The sequence below is a fragment of the Carya illinoinensis genome, chromosome 15 (assembly GCF_018687715.1).
Source record: "Carya illinoinensis cultivar Pawnee chromosome 15, C.illinoinensisPawnee_v1, whole genome shotgun sequence".
NCBI lineage: Eukaryota > Viridiplantae > Streptophyta > Magnoliopsida > Fagales > Juglandaceae > Carya > Carya illinoinensis.
In genome coordinates, this window is record NC_056766.1 from 23,396,096 (window position 1) to 23,417,791 (window position 21,696).

Below are 21,696 nucleotides of genomic sequence, written 5' to 3' on the forward strand. Positions count from 1 at the left end.
CTCCAAACTCTAAGTAAGTCACGGGTACTGTAGCATAAACAGTGCCGCGCTACAGTAACTCCTAAAACTCTAGTTTACATAAAATAATAATTTTTCAAATAAGCCATTGGCCAAAATACAAGGCCTTCCCAAAAACCCTAATTTATTAGTAATAAGACATATGTGTGGGCTGACATTCTCAAGCCTACTTATTATAAACTAATAAAATAAGCTCTTTTAATGAAATAAATAAGTCCAAACCCTTCAATAACAATAGGCCCAAGTTGTGTCTTCCGTAGCGTATCATATGGATGAAAATTAGATCTCCTCCTCTCAATCCCATCTTGAATATTGGGCTCTTGCTAAATACGTCTCAAGTGGATTGCAACCCCATTCATGTATAGCTTCCTTGATCTTCCTAGCTCTTGATCTTGTAATTGTTACATCTGAAACTTACAAAGGATCTTTACAACTTGGTCCACCTTGGGACCCATCATTCCCCCTTTTCTAAAAAGGATTCGTCCTCAAATCTCCACCTGGATCAAAGGAAAAAATATCAGAAACATTGAAAGTAGTAGAAATATGGTACTTATCTAGAAGATCCACTATATGTGAAGTATCATTAATTTTCTCAAGAATTTGAAAAGGTCTATCCAAGTTACTCCTATCATCAACAAGCAAAAGTATCAGAATTAAAAGAGTAAGTGGATTAAAATAATAAACAATTTCAAAATGAGAATATGAAGTAGTAGTATGCAAGGTCCTATTATATCCAAACTCTATAAATGACAAACAATCCTCTCAAGTTTTTAAATTCTTATGAACAACAGTGCATAAGGGCTAAGTATTAGAAACAATACTCTTCTGTACACCATGAAATTGTACTATCTCCCTGAATAATAAGTTAGCTATGTTTGTAGCATTATCATTTTTATGACATGGAATGAAATGTGACATTTTGCTAAATCTATCCACAACCATAAAGTCCATAGATATGTCTACCAATGACTTACTAGGAATGAGTAAGGGTGTATACAACCCATGTGGCAAAAACTTAAATTTGGCCTTTCTACATGTAAACACGTGTATACACCATTTGCTAGGGTGGCCTGACTGTTTTAAGAGGTTTTCACCAAAAGCCAAATTGGTTAGTATAAATAATCCAAACCACGAGTTTGAAATTTTAAAACCTGAGTCAAGTGGCTTGATATTGAGAAGAATTTGGTTTTTGTAGTGCTCAACTATGGCTTGACTCCGCTGTTCAGATTTTTTTTGCTCTCTCTCTCTCTCTGTCTTTTTTTTTTTTCCCCTGAATTGGAGCTAGGGCTGGAGGTGTGCATGTGAGGCTTGAGGGTGGCCCTGCCTTGGAGATAAGGAAGATTCAACATGATTGAGTGAGTGATCTATTTTGGTCTATTCTAATGAAGATAGGGAGCTGAAATGCCCATGCGAGGGCTCGAGGGCAACCCCACAACTAGTGTTCCAAGTAAGGTGGCCAGGTTTCCAAGCTTTTTGTTTGACCAAAATTGGTCTCCATTGTGCAGTCTCTTTGTTCCATTTATTCACCTTAGGTCTTTTATTTAGGATTTGGATTGCCTTAACCTATTTTATTGGGAGCTTTGTTACTTGGAGCGAGCATTATTGCTTAGCATGATACTTTGTTGTTTGAGGCAAGCATTGGCATGGTCCTTTGTAATTCGGGTGTGGTTGTTGCTCAGTGTGGTCCTATGTTACTTAGGAGTGCATTGTAGCTCGATAAGTTCATTAGTTACTTGGGCAAGATATGAATATAAGTGAGTTCATTTGTTGCTCAAGGCTAGGGTGTGGTCCTTTTTTGCTTGGTGAGTCCTTTTGTTGCTCGCCATAGTCCTTTATTGTTCAAGACGTTCCTTTGTTGTTTGGCCTAGTCCTTCGTTGCTTGGGCGACATTGTTGTTTGGGAGAGCATTGTTGCTCGATGTAGTTTGTTGTTTCTAAGGGCATTCCTTCATTGCTCAGTGCGGTTCGTTGGTGTGAGGATCGCCTTGAAGCAAGGGAAGAGACCTTTTCCCACATGCAAGGTATTGTGGAAGATGAGGTAACAGGTCGAGCAAAGTGTAGCTGACTTAAAGGAGGCAAGCAACACCATGTAGAAAACCTAGCTGACACATCTCAACACTAGGTGATAAAGGACTTTTTGCCTTGTGATCGGTGAGCAAGAACTATGCTAACCGTATTCGGTCAAGAACAAAGAAATGATGAGTCTGGTAGTTTTGGAAATGGTCCGCAGCAAAGGGTGAACTATGTGCAAGGGCGAGTAACGATCAAAGGACGAGTACTAGTCGTACGACTGATATGGATGTAAGGGCTCTCCAGGATAATGAGGAGATGCTCAGAGGTGGCATGTGTCATACACAGAGTACCATACTCCATAGAGATGTCACGTCTAGGGTGAAATTGGAGGAAAAAGATTATAAACCTGCAGGCCATATCTTCTAATCTTAGAGGTATGGTCTAGAGCTAAGAGAGAGACCTTTATTAGGGGAAGGACTACGAGATTGGATCTAGGGCGAGCTGCACGAACATGCGTGCCTGTCCCATCAATCACTTGGTCTCTACAATTCTCAAAGTTTAGGGGAAGAATGGACGCCCAAGATTAAGGCTCCTATTCAAGATATGAAAAGTCGGAAGGATACTTGATGGTCTCGCCCTATAAATGGCTTTGAAAAAAGGACAAAATCTCAATTTTGAGATCATAAGTGCCTGGTCTTCTTTGGAGTCAGAGTCTTCAAGAAAGTAAGAGACTTCAAAGGATGAGGCAGGAGGAGTGGCACCAGCACCACCTGAGTATTTTAATATTGTTCAAGTAGGTTAGCTCCTTAGACCATACTAGGAATGTGGAGGTAAATGTTTTTGAGTATGTTGTAAGATTAGGCTTTGCATATTCTATAACTCCCAATTTTCTACATGAACAATAATATATCTTCTTCATTATGTTTATGGATTATATTTATACTGTGGTTTTGAGATGATGAATTTGAATGATGTGAAATGGTGATATCATGATTTCCAGGTGTGTGTAGAGTCTTACCTTGTGTTAATCATCATGAACTGGCTGAGGAGTCCCTGCACCATTCCTATTGCATGTTGCCACGAGTTTCATAGGGTAGAGAGAGTCATTGTGATGTGAACCTCAATCGACTCGCTTTGAGACCCAACAACAATATTGGAAAACTAACTTAAGAAAGCCAAAATCAAGTATATAGATAGAGAATCTAGACCCGTTGAGAACTCATTTCAACAACCTAGATTATATTAAAATCTAGACTTGTTAAAGAACCCGCTCAAGAACCCGAATTACAAAGGAGGAACTCCACAAAAATTGTGATTTACCTTTGATAAGTTCAAACGTTCAATAAAAAATAAGAGGAGATAAACTCAACTCACAATGAATGAAATTCATCAATTTCAATAATGTCTTACCTTCTTAAATGAGACTATAAGTGATTTAAATAAACAATACCCAAAACCCTAAAAGAATAGTGTCGTGGGTACTGTAGCATGAACAGCGCCGCACTACAGTATTTCTAAAACCCTAATTCAAATAAAATAATAATTTTTCAAATAAGCTCTTAGCCAAAATACAAGGCCTTCCCAAAAACCCTAATTTATTAGAAATAAGACGTGTGGGCTGGACATCCCCCAAACCCAATTATTCTAGATTAATTCGTATGATTAATAAAATAAGTCCTTTTAATGAAATAAATAAGTCCAAGGGCTTCAATAACAATAGGCCCAAGTCGTGTCTTTCATAGCTTGAATCAAGTGGATCAAAACTGATTTTCCTTCTTTCAAGCCCATCATGAGTGTTGGGCTCTTGCTAGCTTCATCCCAATTAGAGTGCACAATTTCTTGCATTACTCTCTTGATCTTCATGATTCTTAATCTTGTAATGGATCCTTAAGACTTGGTCCGCTTTGGGGCCCATCAAGATGTCACATCAATAGCAAAGTATGTAATATGATCATTGATGGATTGAGTTGTACTAATGTGGCTAGCACTACTTTGGTTGAAAAATTGAATTTACCAACCTTAAAACACTCTAGACCATACAAATTGCAGTGGTTAAATGATTGTGAGGAGGTTAGGGTTGATAGATAAGTGTTAGTTCCTTTTTCAATTGGGAGGTATCAGGATGAGATGCTTTGTGATGTTGTGTGTGACGCCCCCAGATTCCGCTTGAGATTGAACAGACATCTGAAGCGTCGGGACATGCAATATAAGGTTACCTGCCCCCGTTCATGACATATAAGATGCAATATTCTTAATATGCATATGGCATTATGCAATATTCGCAGTGGATAAATTTTTTTTGAGCAATACTATGCACCAAACTTATAATATCCCAAATAGTTAAATCGTAATCCAAGCATACTTAACAAAAATAAACATCTACGATTTCAGTACGAATCTCAGAAGATTGTAATCTCAAAAACAAGGGAGGCCAGACTCCATATTTACATTACCAAAATACACTATTGACGACTAACGAGGCCAGAATACTATTCAAAAACTAACTATGGAAGCTGTAAGCTCCGCATCATGTCTGCGACATCTAGTCAACCTCCTTCAGTCTACCAACGTCCACTCCTTGCTCTGATCCTGACACATCACCTACCATTCAGGAGGAATGGTAGTTGGGACTACCACGGTGAGATTTGATTACAAATCTTAGTAAGTTAATAGGAAACTCACACACAGGTTAATAATGCATGCATGGCAGTAAAAGCATGAATGCATAATTAAAGTCATAAGTAAGCATAACATAACTTGACATATAGCATGTCATAACTGACATAAACTGAATTGAAATGTGAACTGAACTTGACTTGACATGACATGAACTTGAACTTAAAATATAACATGGGCTAGCAACATAACATGAACGTGAAGTTGAAACATAACATGGACTTGAATCATAGCATGAACATGAACATGAACATACATAACATAAACATGAACTTAAATTTAACATAAACATGAGCATAACATGACACAAACGTGAACTTGAGACATAATGTAAACATGAACATAACATAACATGAACGTGAACTTGAACATAACAGGTATGTGAATATAACATGACATGAATGTAAACTTGAAACACAACGTGAACATGAACATAACATAACATGATATAAACATGAACTTGAAACTTAACGTGAACATGAACATAACATGTACGTGAACATAACATAACATAACATGAACTTGATCTGAAACTTAGTCTTATCTTATGGGGTCACCATGGTTGCTTATTCTTAACTTCTTGACATAAACTTGGACTCTTGTTCAATTGACTTAATTAATAACGTGACCATATGGGTGTTACACGAGTCCCCTTGAGCCATGTGTCTTTGCTGATTATCGCATTACAATACAGGTATCTACACCAGCTGTGAATGCGTTAATACGTACTCCACAGTTGTTGTGGCCCCACGTATTATACGTGTCACAATTGTTGTGTCTCACGTAGTGTATGCTCCACAGTTGTTGTGATCCTATGAATTATTTGTACCACACTTGCTGTGAACACATATAAAATAAAATATGGCACCATCGGCGTTAGTGCCTGGCGCGCTCTGGTGACCAGTTAATTAGGCCTTATTCGCAACCTGTTGACTATACTTTATCAACTCAAGAAATTTTACACCTATTTAGACACACCATCCTAGCACTTAGGGTTGTTATTGACATGAATAACTTAACATGAACATGATCTGAAACTTGACTTAACATAAACTTGATCTGACTTCTTTACTTAGCATGACATACTTGCAATGGTGAATATTACATGATATGACATACATGTAACATATGACATACTTAACATGGCATACTTATAACATATAGCAATACGTGACAGAATAGATTGTGTAACAGATAAATATTCGTGACAGAATAAATCATGCATAACAGATAAACATGTAATGATGTGGCATGACATGACATATATGATAACATACATACATAAATTATAGTTCTCTTACTCATCATACATACGCAGTAAATGTGACGCCCCCAAATCCCCACGCCCCAACACGGGGAAATCGAGACGTCCGGATGGTGACAACCCAGGTCACCATCCCATCGACGGGTGACAAGTGTGTGCAAAGGCAACAAATGTGCACGAAAGAACACGCAGCGGATAACGAAAGTCATAACTAAGTACCAGAATTTCTCTTAACGTAATACAAGCTGTTTAAAACGTACATAGATAAAATATTACAAAAAAAACACAAATACAGTTTTAAACAAATATAAAACATAGCATCAGCAACCCGGCGGAGCCGCATCCTCGGGCTCAGCCTCCTCCTCTTCGTCCTCTAACTCTGCACCAAAAGCTACGGAATCAAAAATGGTACCGTAGGTAAGTAAAACCCAAACACTACCAGATAAAAACACATAGAACTCAAACAATATGCATGAAACATGCCCAATGCACAAAACCCAAAGACACAGTTTTCCACACACGTCAAAAACCCATTTGGCCCAAAAACACATCCTTTCCGGAAAACACGCCAAAGTCACATTTTATCCGTATGCACCATGACCTCCCCTAGGGGTCATCCGCACACCCTGGCTCCAGTGCCACACCGCAGAGTACCTCCACGCATGTGACACCTAACGAGCGATGCCCAGTTCCGTGCCCCGCACGTCCGTAGCCAAGCATCCTCTAGCCCTCACCAGCGAAGGGCCACGGAGTCGGTGCATAGAGCGATGCCCGGTTCCGCGCTCGGCGCGTTCGTAGCCAAGCAACTCCTAGCCCCCGCTCCCGTTGTCTAGCGACAACTCAGGGGACATCACTCAGTTTATTCCGCTCCCGAGTGACCAGAGGAGCTCCACCGGGATAATACCCCATCCCGGCTTGGGGTCGTGATACACACGCACCCGTAAGACCACTTACGCCAATACACAGGCTTTTCACACATAAACAAAAACACACGTGCATGCACCATGTAATGCCATATCAATGCATAATAAAATAATCCAACAACATAAAACAATAAAACAAGCAACTCCGTCCTCCATCCATCCGACCCCCGAACTCCTCGGACTCAGTCTGGAATCAACCAACCAGCAAATTAATTAATTGAAAGAGCAATATATATTTAAATCTGAAAATAGGGTTTGGAAAAAAACTTACAGCGCTATATGGCAATTTTAGAAAACACGAGGCGTTGCAAACGGCGGCGAAAAAAGCAACGTCACAGTGAAAATTCACTGTGGTCGTGGGTTGTGAAAACCCACTTTTGAACGGGGACAAACTAGGGCTTGGGATTGATAGGGAATGGTCTAGGGATGGTTGTGAAGCTATTGGAAATGGTGGTTGGCCGTGGGTGGCGGCGGAATCGCCGGAAATAGGCCAGATTTCCCAAAAAGGAAAGCTAGCTCGTAGGAGCTGTTCCGGTGGTCGTTGGAGGTCGGAAATGGGTGGGTTAGGACGGCAAGGGACCGGTGATGAAGTGGTGAAGAAATGGTGGCCGGAGGTGGAGCGACGGCGGCGGATCGGGGCAAAAGCCGTGCGGCTTTGTTGGGCGTTTTCCGGCCAAACGGCCGGCCGGATGGGGCTGAGGTTCGGTGGGGTGGTGCGCCGGAGGGAGACGAACCGAACGGTGGGGGTGGTGTCGCCCACGGTGGCCGGACGGCGGTAAGCCGGGGGAGAGAAGTTCCGACGTGAGGGAGAGAGAAGAGAGAGAAACCGAGGGGGTGCTCGAGCGGGAAGAAGGGAAAGAAAAAAAAGAAAAGAAAGAAAAAAAGAAAAGAAAGCAAAAAGAAAGAATGAAAAAGAGAAAAAGGAAAAAGAAAAGGGAAAAGAAAAAGAGATGTAGGGAAAAAGATGAGGTCTGATCCTCATTCCGGGAAACGAAACTAAACCGCCAAAAAGAGATTAAAACTCACAAAACAACTAAAGGCAATAAAACACAACATCAAATAAATTAAAAACCAATTTTTAAAACGCAAATAAATTAAAATAAATAACTAAAATATTAATAAAAATAAAAACAATTATTTCAGCGAAAATACACTCAAAAGCGGGTCATCACATCCTCCTCTCCTTAAAAACAATTTCGTCCTCGAAATTGCAGATCAACCACCAACTTAAAACAAGCCACAAGAAAGCACATAAACCATATGTGATCAAGATTAAGACACATACCTTCCTTATTCGAACAAATACGGGTACTGCTCCCTCATGTCCGCTGCTCGCTCCCAAGAGAAGTCTTGAGCTAACGGATCTCCCCAAGCCACTTTAACTAAAGGTATCGTCTTGGACCTCAACTGTTGCTCCTTCCAATCCAAAATCTATGACGGAACAACTTCATAAGTGAGATCCGGTTGCAACTGAATACCCGCTGGGTCGACGAAGCGTGGTTCTTGCTGTCCAAAGCTCTTCTTCAGGGATGATACGTGGAAGACATCATGAACATCCCCAAAATAATCTGGCAAAGCAACTCTATAGGCGACGGACCCTACTCTCTCCAGAATCTGAAAAGGGCCGACGTACCTCGGATCTAGCTTCCTCTTCTTACCAAAACGCTTAACACCTCTCATGGGAGAGACTTTAAGGTAAACCCAATCACCAACTTCAAACGACAACTCTCTCCTCCTGGTATCAGCAGCGTAACTCTTCTGGCGACTCTGAGCTGCCGCCATTTTATCTCTGATGATCCGGACTTGGCTTTGCATCTCTTGAGTTATTTCGGGTCCAATTATCCTACTCTCCCCAACTTCATCCCAACACAAAGGCGACCTGCACTTTCTCCCATAAAGAGCTTCATAGGGAGCCATCTGAATGGTCGCATGGAAGCTGTTATTGTATGCAAACTCGATGAGCGGCAAATGGTTTTCCCAACTTCCTTGGAATTCCATGACACATGCTCGCAGCATGTCTTCCAGGGTCTGAATGGTGCGCTCTGACTGGCCGTCTGTCTGCGGGTGATAAGCAGTACTGAACTTCAACTTAGTACCCAAAGCTGCCTGCAAACTCTTCCAGAACTGCGACGTAAACCTCGGATCTCGATCCGACACTATACTCTTTGGTACGCCGTGTAGCCGCACTATCTCTTTGACATACAAACGGGTCAACTTACTCAAAGAGTCAGTGTTATTAACAGGCAGAAAATGAGCACTCTTCGTTAACCGGTCCACAATCACCCAAACAGAATTCTTCCCACTAGGCGTTCTCGGCAAACCCACTACAAAGTCCATCGTGATATCATCCCATTTCCACTCAGGAATAGGGAGGGGTTGGAGCATACCTGCAGGTCTCTGATGCTCGGCCTTCACCTGACGGCATGTGTGGCATTTCTCAACATATAAGGCAACGTCCTTCTTCATTCCATCCCACCAGTAATTTTTTCTTCAAGTCCTGATACATCTTTGTACTGCCGGGATGAACTGAATACGGGGCCGCATGAGCTTCCGCCATAATCCGTTCTTTGAAATCTGAGTCCCTTGGGACCACTCTGCGATCTCGGAACCGAAGTATCCCATCATTATCCATGCTATAATGCAACGACCCTCGAGATTTTCGGACTCTTTTCCTGATGTTCAGCAGCTTCGGATCCTTTCTTTGGAGAGTTTTCAATTCTTCAAAATCAATTACCCGAATATCAAGAACTGAAGACAAAATCTCTACTTGCTGCGAACTCTCTATAAGGAGCCTTCTCATCCCACAAAGCAATGACTCCAATTCTGACGGCTCGGCTTCATCTTCCAAATGTGACTTCCGGCTCAAACCATCAGCAACTATATTAGCCTTCCCCGGATGGTACTTGATCTCACACTGATAGTCACTGATTAGCTCCAGCCATCGCCTCTGCCTCATGTTCAGATTTTTCTGGGAAAACAAATGCTTCAAACTCTTGTGATCAGTAAATACCTCGCAAGCTTCCCCATACAAGAAGAGCAGCCAGATCTTAAGGGCAAAAACAATCGCAGCCAATTCTAGATCGTGCGTCGGATAATTCTTTTCATGGTCCTTTAGCTGACGAGATGCATAGGCTACAACTCGTCCTTCCTGCATAAGGACACAACCCAAACCGAACTTAGACGCATCACAGAAGACTACGAATGGCTTATGCGGTTCTGGGAGTGCTAACACTGGTGCCGTCGTCAACCTGTTCTTTAATTCCTGGAAGCTTCTCTCACATTTCTCTGACCAAACAAATTCTGTATTCTTCCGAGTCAAAGCTGTGAGAGGTCCGAATAGGCGAGCAAAACCCTCTACAAATCTTCGGTAGTACCCGGCGAGCCCCAAGAAACTCCTGACCTCGCGCACTGTAGTCGGGCGCTGCCATGACAAAATGGCTTCTACCTTACTAGGATCAACAGCCACTCCGCCCCGGGAAATTACATGCCCAAGAAATTTAACTTCTTCCAACCAGAATTCACACTTGCTTAACTTGGCGTATAGCTGGTGTTCTCTCAACCTCTCAAGTACCAGACTAAGATGATACACATGCTCTTCAACATCTCGGGAATAAATCAGTATATCATCAATAAATACTACCACAAAGGAATCCAGATAAGGTCGAAACACTCGATTCATTAAATCCATGAACGCTGCAGGGGCATTAGCTAACCCAAACGGCATCACCTTAAATTCATAATGCCCATACCTCGACCTGAAAGCAGTTTTAGGCACATCCTGGTCTCTGATTCTCAGCTGGTAGTATCCCGACCTCAGATCAATCTTAGAGAACATGGCTGCTCCTTGAAGCTGATCAAACAAATCATCTATCCGCGGGAGAGGATATTTATTTTTGATGGTCACCTTGTTCAATTCCCGATAATCAATGCACATACGGAGGGTTCCATCTTTCTTTTTAACAAATAAAACTGGTGCACCCCACGGCGACGTACTAGGCTGAATAAATCCCTTCTCTACCAGTTCTTGCAACTGAGTCTTCAACTCTTTCAATTCAACCGGTGCCATGCGATAAGGAGCTTTATGCACAGGAGCCGCTCCAGGTTCCAAGTCTATGACAAACTCCATCTCTCGAACAGGGGGTAGTCCGGGCAAGTCATCCACAAACACATCGGGAAATTCTTCCACAACTGGAATGTCTACCAAAGACTTCTTCTCAGACGGCATGGACACCATCTGCACCAAGAATGCATCCGCTCCCCAAGCAATCTCTCGTCTTGCCTGAATCGCCGATATAATTATCGGTTTTTCTTTTAATCTACTCCCTACAACTTCCAGACAATCACCATCTGGAAGCTGAAAGCTAATTATTCGACTTCTGCAATTAATACTCGCAGAATATCGGTATAGCCAATCCATCCCGAGGATGATATCGAAGCCCAACAGCTTGAACACCACCAAATCCGCATCCAAGAACCTTCCCTCAAAATTTAACGGGCATCCCAAAGCAACCTTGGAACACCACACCATCTCACCATCGGGTAGAGCCACTACCATAGACTTCGGCAACGGTTCCGTGACCAAATTACACACCCGAGCAAACGTGGAAGATACAAACGACCGTGAAGCACCGGAATCAAACGAAGTACAAGCATAAAACTCATACAAACGGACTCTTCCTGTAATTACTCCAGCATCATGGGTCGCTGGTGCCTCATCATCCACCTCTCCGGGTGTGACAGCATAAACCCGGGCTTGAACTGCTTGTCTCGGGTTGGTTCTTCCACCGTGTCTACCTCCACGGCTTCCTTGAACTCTGACGGGGCAATCCCGAGCGATATGTCCCACTTGGCCGCACCGGTAACATTGGGGTCCGCTACTCGTCCGACACTCGCCCTCATGAGCTCTATTACAAGCTCCACAAACAGGCACACGTCCTCCCATGCGAACACTTGAGGATGCTTGAGGTCGAGTTCCGGTCCGCTGAACAAATTTCTGGGGCGAACCCGAGCTGCTTCCTTCACCAGAGAAACTCCGCCTCTTATGCCCTGGAGGGGAGCCCATACTCAGATTATTTTCCCTCTCTACAAGGGTGGCCACATCCACTAACTCCTGAAAAGTGGATATCCGATGGTTGACCACCATACGGCGTATGTCCTGGCGTAGCCCCTCCTGAAAACGATCTACTCGCATCTCCTCAGTGGCAACAAGGTGAGGAGCAAATCGCTCAAGTTCTATGAACCTCCAGGCGTACTGTTCCACTGTCGCGCCCCCTTGGACTAGATTGGAGAACTCTCTTGCCTTTTGCTTCCTTTCCGATGCGGGAAAGAAGCGGTCATTGAACTCCTTCTTGAAACGCTGCCAGGTCACCGTAGCGAAAGATCCCAGTTCAGATTCCAACAGCACCCTCTTGGTATCCCACCAATCAGAAGCGATACCTTGCAAGAGATAGCTGGCGTAGAGTACTTGCTGTGCCTCAGTGCATCCACACACCTCAAAAGTTTTCTCCAGATCTTTGATCCATTTTCCAGCCTGAAGTGGATCCTCATTTCCAGTGAAGTGTGGAGTCCTATGCGCCAGGAAGCGCTCATAGGTGCATTCGGCTTGCACCATGCTACTGGACCCTCCTGGATACACCCAAGGCCCTCCCTGATATGGCCAAGGACCTCTTGGTTGTGGCCAATACCCTCCTTGTTGCGGACAAGCCTCTCCTGACGGTGGATAAGACCCTCCTGATAGTGGCCAAGGACCCCCTTGTTGTGGCCAAGGTCCTTGTTGTGGCCAAGGCCTTGTCTGTTGAGACCTCACACTCTGCTGCATAAATTCTGTCATCTGCCGTATTGCTTCGGCTAGGGAGTCATCCCTGGAGGTATTGTCCCGTGGTTTTTGGGTAGATTTCCTTGGTCTCTCCATAATTCTGCCACAACACCACTCTTGACCCTCCTTTAAGAAAACAAATAAAACCATCATAAAACCAACAAAAACAAAACCACACCACACAGCAGAAAACAAAAAAAACCAGCTTGTAAAAACATAACCAAATAAATACAAACAAACAAACAAGCTCAACAAATAAAACAACTGTACTTAACATAATTTTTAAAACACAACTTTAAAAAGCATTCTGGTACTGCCTACGGGACATGTGGTTTTACCCAGAGCCAAACCGCTCTGATACCACCTGTGACGCCCCCAAATCCCCACGCCCGAACACGGAAAAATCGAGACGTCTGGATGGTGACAACCCGGGTCACCATCCCATCGACGGGTGACAAGTGTGTGCAAAGGCAACAAATGTGCACGAAAGAACACGCAGCGGATAACGAAAGTCATAACTAAGTACCAGAATTTTTCTTAACGTAATACAAGCTGTTTAAAATGTACATAGATAAAATATTACAAAAAAAACACAAATACAGTTTTAAACAAATATAAAACATAGAATCAGCAACCCGGCGGAGCCGCATCCCCGGGCTCAGCCTCCTCCTCTTCATCCTCTAACTCTGCACCAAAAGCTATGGAACCAAAAATGGTACCGTAGGTAAGTAAAACCCAAACACTACCAGATAAAAACACATAGAACTCAAACAATATGCATGAAACATGCCCAATGCACAAAACCCAAAGACACAGTTTTCCACACACGCCAAAAACCCATTTGGCCCAAAAACACATCCTTTCTGGAAAACACGCCAAAGTCACATTTTATCCATATGCACCATGACCTCCCCTAGGGGTCATCCGCACACCCTGGCTCCAGTGCCACACCGCAGAGTACCTCCACGCATGTGACACCTAACGAGCGATGCCCAGTTCCGTGCCCCGAACGTTCGTAGCCAAGCATCCTCTAGCCCTCACCAGCGAAGGGCCACGGAGTCGGTGCGTAGAGCGATGCCCGGTTCCGCGCCCGGCGCGTTCGTAGCCAAGCAACCCCTAGCCCCCGCTCCCGTCATCTAGCGACAACTCAGGGGACATCACTCAGTTTATTCTGCTCCCGAGTGACCAGAGGAGCTCCACCGGGATAATACCCCATCTCGGCTTGGGGTCGTGATACACACGCACCCGTAAGACCACTTACGCCAATACACAGGCTTTTCACACATAAACAAAAACACACGTGCATGCACCATGTAATGCCATATCAATGCATAATAAAATAATCCAACAACATAAAACAATAAAACAAGCAACTCCGTCCTCCATCCATCCGACCCCCGAACTCCTCGGACTCAGTCCGGAATCAACCAACCAGCAAATTAATTAATTGAAAGAGCAATATATATTTAAATCTGAAAATAGGGTTTGGAAAAAAACTTACAGCGCTATATGGCAATTTTAGAAAACACGAGGCGTTGCAAACGGCGGCGAAAAAAGCAACGTCACAGTGAAAATTCACTGTGGCCGTGGGTTGTGAAAACCCACTTTTGAACGGGGACAAAATAGGGCTTGGGATTGATAGGGAATGGTCTAGGGATGGTTGTGAAGCTATTGGAAATGGTGGTTGGCCGTGGGTGGCGGCGGAATCGCCGAAAATAGGCCAGATTTCCCAAAAAGGAAAGCTAGCTCGTAGGAGCTGTTTTGGTGGTCGTTGGAGGTTGGAAATGGGTGGGTTAGGACGGCAAGGGACCGGTGATGAAGTGGTGAAGAAATGGTGGCCGGAGGTGGAGCGACGGCGGCGGATCGGGGCAAAAGCCGTGCGGCTTTGTTGGGCGTTTTCCGGCCAAACGGCCGGCCGGATGGGGCTGAGGTTCGGTGGGGTGGTGCGCCGGAGGGAGACGAAATGAACGGTGGGGGTGGTGTTGCCCACGGTGGCCGGACGGCGGTAAGCCGGGGGAGAGAAGTTCCGACGTGAGGGAGAGAGAAGAGAGAGAAACCGGGGGGGGTGCTCGAGCGGGAAGAAGGGAAAGAAAAAAAAAGAAAAGAAAGAAAAAAAGAAAAGAAAGGAAAAAGAAAGAAGGAAAAAGAGAAAAAGGAAAAAGAAAAGCGAAAAGAAAAAGAGATGTAGGGAAAAAGATGAGGTCTGATCCTCATTCCGGGAAACGAAACTAAACCGCCAAAAAGAAATTAAAACTCACAAAACAACTAAAGGCAATAAAACACAACATCAAATAAATTAAAAATCAATTTTTAAAACGCAAATAAATTAAAATAAATAACTAAAATATTAATAAAAATAAAAACAATTATTTCAGCGAAAATACACTCAAAAACGGGTCATCACAGTAAATTGATAGTAAGTTAGAAGCTAACTTATCTCGATCGTTGCATTCTACGAGAATAAAGTTCGAAATACAAGGAACTGTAAGAGGGTATTCTAAAAATTAGAAATTTAATTACTAACAATTGGAAGCATGAAAACAAGCTAACTTAGAGTAAAATTATCATTTTACCCTCTACATATGAAAAAATGACTATCTTACCCCTAACTTAAGGATTTCACATCCTAACTCTAAAAATTTCTAAAATTTACATTAATCATATAAATTTTGTCCTAAACTCAAATATCAAGTTAGAAAAATTTAAAACAAATCACAACTATGGAAAACACATTATGGCCAAAACATCCATAGGTCATTTCTCTTGATTTTTGTTACAATTCCTTCTAACTTCAAAACTCATGCTTAACCCAAAATTTTGCAACAAGGATCTTCCTATCCTAATTTTAAAACCATACTTAAAACATACATTTAAAAAAAACTAATAATCAACACCAAACTTTTTGTAAAAAGATCCAAATACTTTAGTCACAAGCTTTGACCCTAAATCAAAGCATCTCCAAGAATTTCAAAAAAATCAAATCTTACTTCTAACATATTCATAACATCATCCTAAGATCAACCATGCTTTAAATCATCAAAATAAAGTCACCAAATTCACAAAATAACACTTGGAGTTTTTAGTTTTACACTTAGTCCAAAAACAGAAACTTTTTTCTCAACTAGCTTTGATAAATCTCTTGATCAATGGCTTAAGAATGTGAGATCTTTGAAATAAATCATCACATGGTTTTAAAATGTGTCCTAAAGAATATCCAACCATCAAACTTAAAATCACATGGCTAAAACTCAATAAAATATGGATCTAACCCAAAAAATCAAATTTTAGGCCTAACCCAAATTCTCTTGCATAGAAAAATCATATCTTTGAAAATAATGTTAAATATCTTCAAAATAACATCCTAACATGAAAATTAGAGAATTAGGATCATCATATAAAAATATCAAAGCCATTAGAGTAAGATCAAACCACGAAATTTTCAAACTTTCTCCAAATAAAAACTGTTTTTCCACTTCCAATTTTCAAGTTTCTAGATCTACGAAAATCTATCATCAAAAGCTTTATTAATGCAACAAAACTTCAATGAACACTCTTAAAAACATGCTAAAAACACTCCATAAAATTTTTGGACCAAGAAATGTCCATTAGCTTGGTCAAAAATTTCAAAACATAACATACTCTCCAGTTTCACGCCTAGAATGACCTTTCTATGGTTAAAAATACTTTCAACTGACCAAATGACCATGTAATGATACGAATAATATATCTATGGAAACTAGACTCAAATAAAAACACTGTTATGAAGGAGTTATCATGTGAAAATACTTACAAAGGGTTGAAAATCTCCACACAAAAAGACCAAAAAATCTGCCCGAGAGAGCTCTTTTGAGTTTCTCTCTAAGAACGGGGTGAAGAAGTGATGAAAGGGAAGGAAGTGTGTCTTACACGACTCAAGGCTTCTGTAGGGGCGAGATATGGACCTGAATGACCTTGATTGGAGGTGGCTATGTGACATAAAGTGGAGAATAGCGAGGGGCAAAGGACAGTATGCAGAAGTTTTGAGGTATGGGGGTCGATGGGGTGGGTTTCTCCATCTCATCAAGGCACTATTAGGTACAATCAAGGGTAGTGAATGGTCTGCTATGTGGAGGAGGAAACTTCTTCAAGAAACTTGCCATTATGACCAAATTCGTGGGTCTTGGTGGGCCTCAACCAAGTGGACTTCAATTTGGGGTTTAAAGGGGGTTTGGTTAGGGTTTGAGATGCTATCAAGCCCAAATCCAATTTTTCTTGGCCTAATCAAACTTCCAAGATTTAAAAGGTTGGATAATGATGTCACAAAAAGAATTTGAGAAATTAATAGCATGTGAAAGTGATTTCATCAAGTGATTAAACACAATGCTATAAATTGGATCAAAAAGGGTTTGAAGGCCAATTTAGAGTTTTGGTTTCAACCAAGCTTTTGGGGTTTCAATTGGATTCCAGCCATTTAGGGTTTCGCTAGGGTTGAAAGCCTCTTTGATTTGGCTTAATTTGGTTGATCAGATGAAAAATGTAAAGCTTAGGTGGCATGATCTCACACCTTGATTTCTTTCACAAATCCATCTAATGGTTTTTCTTTGTGCCAAGTGTCTAATACTATTTATTCACTATGTGTGGCTAAGATCTTTCCAAGTGTCCAAATAAAACTTCTCTAACCTAATTTAGACATTCAACACTGTGATTTTCAAAACATTGCATTTAATACGCTTATCACGGTTACTATTCACTCCGAAGAAATGCATAATAAACTTAGTATTGAAAGATCCTAAATATTCATATTAACCTATAGTGAAAATCATTTACCAAAATTCAACCTTGAAGTACCCCTAAAAATAAATTCACAGTTTCATTCGAAATTATGAAAATAGGTTATTGTGTTGTAAAATCCTAAATATTCAACTGAGGTACTGTTTGGCCATCAAGATTTCTCATCTCAAACATAAAATTTTCATCTCATCATTATAACTTTTCCAAATCTCCATATAAAATATAATAAACAATTCAAATTTTTCTTAACTTTTTTAAATCCTAAAATAATAATAATATTAAAATATAATATTTTAGTATTTAATTTTAAAACTCAAAATTCTCATCTGAGAAATCTCAGTGGCCAAGCAGAACCTAAGTCTAGTGGCATAGACTATAACGTATTCTGACACTTCTAACTATCTCAAACAATTAAAATCTCATTTCTGGCACCACAGCGAATGATAACACTGACTATGTTGACAAGCTAAAACTTATGTGATTAGTCGATTCTTGAAAACTTATGGAGTTTTCACGAGATTCCTAAAGTCTATAGAAATTCCACCATTGAATTTCTAGCGGGCTGTTACATCCTCCCCTCCTAAAAAACAGATTTTGTCCTTGAAATCGATGCAAGTACAAATATAAAACACGCTCAAAAGAAGATGTTGCTTGCCAAAACTACTGTCCGTCACTGGACGTATCATCACTAGTTGTATCCAGTGGAGGTGCATCGATGTCCAACGGCATGGCGTGCTGGGTTAAGTAGTTGAACATGTCATCCTCTAAATCATATACCACGTTGTCGAAATGACCTAGGTTGGGGCTACACGAACTCTTCATTGCCGTTTTCTGGCTCTTGACCCTTTACTAGCAAATGTCCGTAGTGAGTTGATGACATAGATGATCCTGACAGTACGGGCTCAGTGTTGGCAGCTGCGGCGTGCTCTTTTGCTACTTTGCTAGACTCAACTCCATCCCGTGCTGTCCTCGCTTTGAAGCTATCCCAGTCTAATCATGTAGTTGAGTGAAGCAGCGGGTAACGTTCTTCATGAGGTAACGCCTTCCTCTTGTAGTCCATACTAATCTTGGAGTTTTCACGAGGTTCCTAAAATCTATAGAAATTTCACCATTGAATTTCTAGCGGACTGTTACATTATGCCTATGCATGCTGACGATATTTTGTTGGGGAGGCCGTGGTAGTATGATAGGACGGTGACACATGATGGGTTCAAAAACATGTATAGCTTTGTAAAGGAGGGCAAAACAATCAAATTTGCTCCTTTAACTCTAAGCCAGGTCTATGAGGACCAACTGAAACTGAAAAGTGAGGTTGCTCAGAAAAAAAAGACTGAAAATGAGAGTGATCAAAAAAGAAAGAGTGAAAATGAGAGTGATCAAAAAAGAATGAGTGAAAAAGAGATTGAGCAGAAAAGAAAGAGTGATAGTGAAAATGAGCACAACAAAAAGAGTGAAAGAGAAAGTAGAGATGTGACTGAGAGTAGAGAAAAAAGAGTATAGCCACGAGAGAAAAAAGAAAGAGAGTCTGTAGAGAGGAAAGGAAAGAAAAAAGTGAGTTTCTATGCCAGAGAGAGTGAGCTTAAGAGGGCTTTCTTCGCAGATCGCCTTATGATTTTTCTTGTCTATAAAGGGTCTTATCTTACTCTTGATGACACTCACCAGTCTCTTCCTAGTTTGGCTATTTCCTTGTTGCAGGAGTTTGAGGATGTATTCCCAGAGGAGATGCCTAATGAGTTGCCACCCATTAGAGGCATTGAGCATCAGATTGATTGATGGGCCCAAGGCGAACCAAGTCTTAAGGATCAATTATAAGATTAAGAGCCATGAAGATTAAGGAAGCAATGCAAGAATTGGTGCAATCCAATTGGGATGAAGCTAGTAAGAGTCCAACACTCTTGATGAGCTTGAAAGAAGGAAAACTAGTTTTGATCCACTTGATCCAAGCTATGGAAGACACGACTTGGGCCTATTGTTATTGAAGGCTGTTGACTTATTTATTTCATTAAAATGACTTATTTTATTAGTCATAGGAATTAATCTAGAATAATTGGGCTTGGGGGATGTCCAGCCCACACGTCTTATTTCTAATGAACTAGGATTTTTGGGAAGACATTGTATTTTGGCCAATGGCTTATTTGGAAAGTTATTATTTTACTTGAACTAGGGTTTTAAGGAGTTACTGTAGCTCAACACTGTTCACCCTATAGTACCACGATACTATTCCCTTAGGGTTTTTGGGGATTGTTTATTTAAACTATTTGTGGCCTTATTTGAGAAGGTTAGACATTATTGAATTTTTATTGGTAAGTTGAGTTTACTCCTCTTGTTCTTGATTGAACTTTGAACTTATCAAAAGTAAATCACAATCTTTGTGTGTTGGCTTTAAGTCTTTATTCTTCAACACCTCTAACTCCCTAGTGAGCATCTCAACCTTAGCATTTAAATTATCCTCTTCCCTGATATGATAAATTTCACCACCATTTAGGTTTCCTACAGATCGTGACCTATTTGTGCTCTCAGTAGTACTAGGCCCAGTCCAAGTGTGAGCTTTTTCAGCAAGCTCATTGAGCTTTTTCACTATTACACATCATCTCCACAAATTGATACTCTCTAGGTGTAAGTCCCTCATAAAAATAGCTCACTAAGTGCCAATTCTCATACCCATGATGAGAACACATACTCAATAGCTCTTTAAATCTCTCCCAAAACTGATACAAAGTCTCACTGTCCTTCTGTGTAAAGGTGGAGATTTGCCTTTTTAAATCATTGGTCTTATGTTGGGGAAAATGTTTATTAAGGAAGACCTGAGTCATCTCATTCCATGACCCAATAGATCGTGATCTCAATGAGTATAGCAAACTCTTAAGTCTATTCTTCAAAGAGAAAGAAAGGAACTTAAGTCTCACAATGTCATCAGTTGCATTTTACCTATGAAAAAGTCGCAACTACTTCTTCAAACTCCCTAATCTGCACATATGGATTTTTATTTTCCAAGCCATGAAAAGTAGGGAGTAATTGTATCATCCCTATTTTAAAATCCAATTGGTGAGTATTAGCTGGAAATATGATGCATGATGGTGTGGCTGTGCATGTAGGGTGGAGGTAATCCTGAAGGGTCATAGTGGGTTGATCTTTGTATTCACTCATTTCCTTAGAATTAGAAAAATTATCAAACAAATGATTAGAAAAATTAGGCTCTGACTCTAGCTCTAACAAAGGTCTACAAGCAAACTGACCCAAGGCGTCTCTATACCTGTGCGTGCAAGGTAGAAAAAAATGCAACACTAAAAAAAACTACAAAAAGAAAAATAAAATAAAATAATGATGCAGCAAGCTAAAAGAGGGAACGAGGTTACCACCTTTACAAACTGCTAAAAAGAAAAACTATCTCACAATTCTTCTACTGTCTCCCCAGCAACGGCACCAAAATTTGATTACGCCCAAAGAATAACGCGATAGTTGTAGCACAGCTTTGGGGTGTCGATTCCACATGGGGACAATTTAAAAGAGTAGCAAAAGGAATAAATAAACTAAAGAAAAATATAAAATAAATAATGAAAAACAAAGATTAATTTTAACTATAAATTAAATTGAAGCAAAGTGATTAAAGGAAAAATTACTCAAATTTGATGAAGAGTGGAGTGTCAGGAACCCCTTGCACAATTCTGGTATTTTAATTATTCTTAATTCATTGGATAACTCAATTAGGAACTCAATTATCGAAATTTCCAATCGGAATGTATAGATTTATAAACCAAAATTAAATCAAATGTAACCATTTGAAAAATCATTCACCACTTTTAAAATACGTAAATTACTATCCCTATTGAGAAAATCCAACGACGACAATATACTCAGAGAGAGATATCGCAGCAAAGAACTAAATCAATATAGATAAATAATTGACCCAAATATAATCAAAGAACTAATCTATTCAATAGAAAAAGTATGACTGAATCCATAAACAAAATAAATTCTATGATTATTCGGAGAAAAAAACATCAACGATGAATTGAGAATGATAAAAAAAAAGAGTTTTAGTAATTGAAAATCAAATACATAAATTAAAAATAAATTAAAAATATCATCTAATGTGCAAGTTCATCCCTAGCCCTACTTGAGAATTTAGTTACTCATAAATATAATGGACAACAAAAATCTCCAGAGAAAGATGAAGTGAATGGTGGCCATGGTAGTGATTTTCTTCTCTCTTCAAAT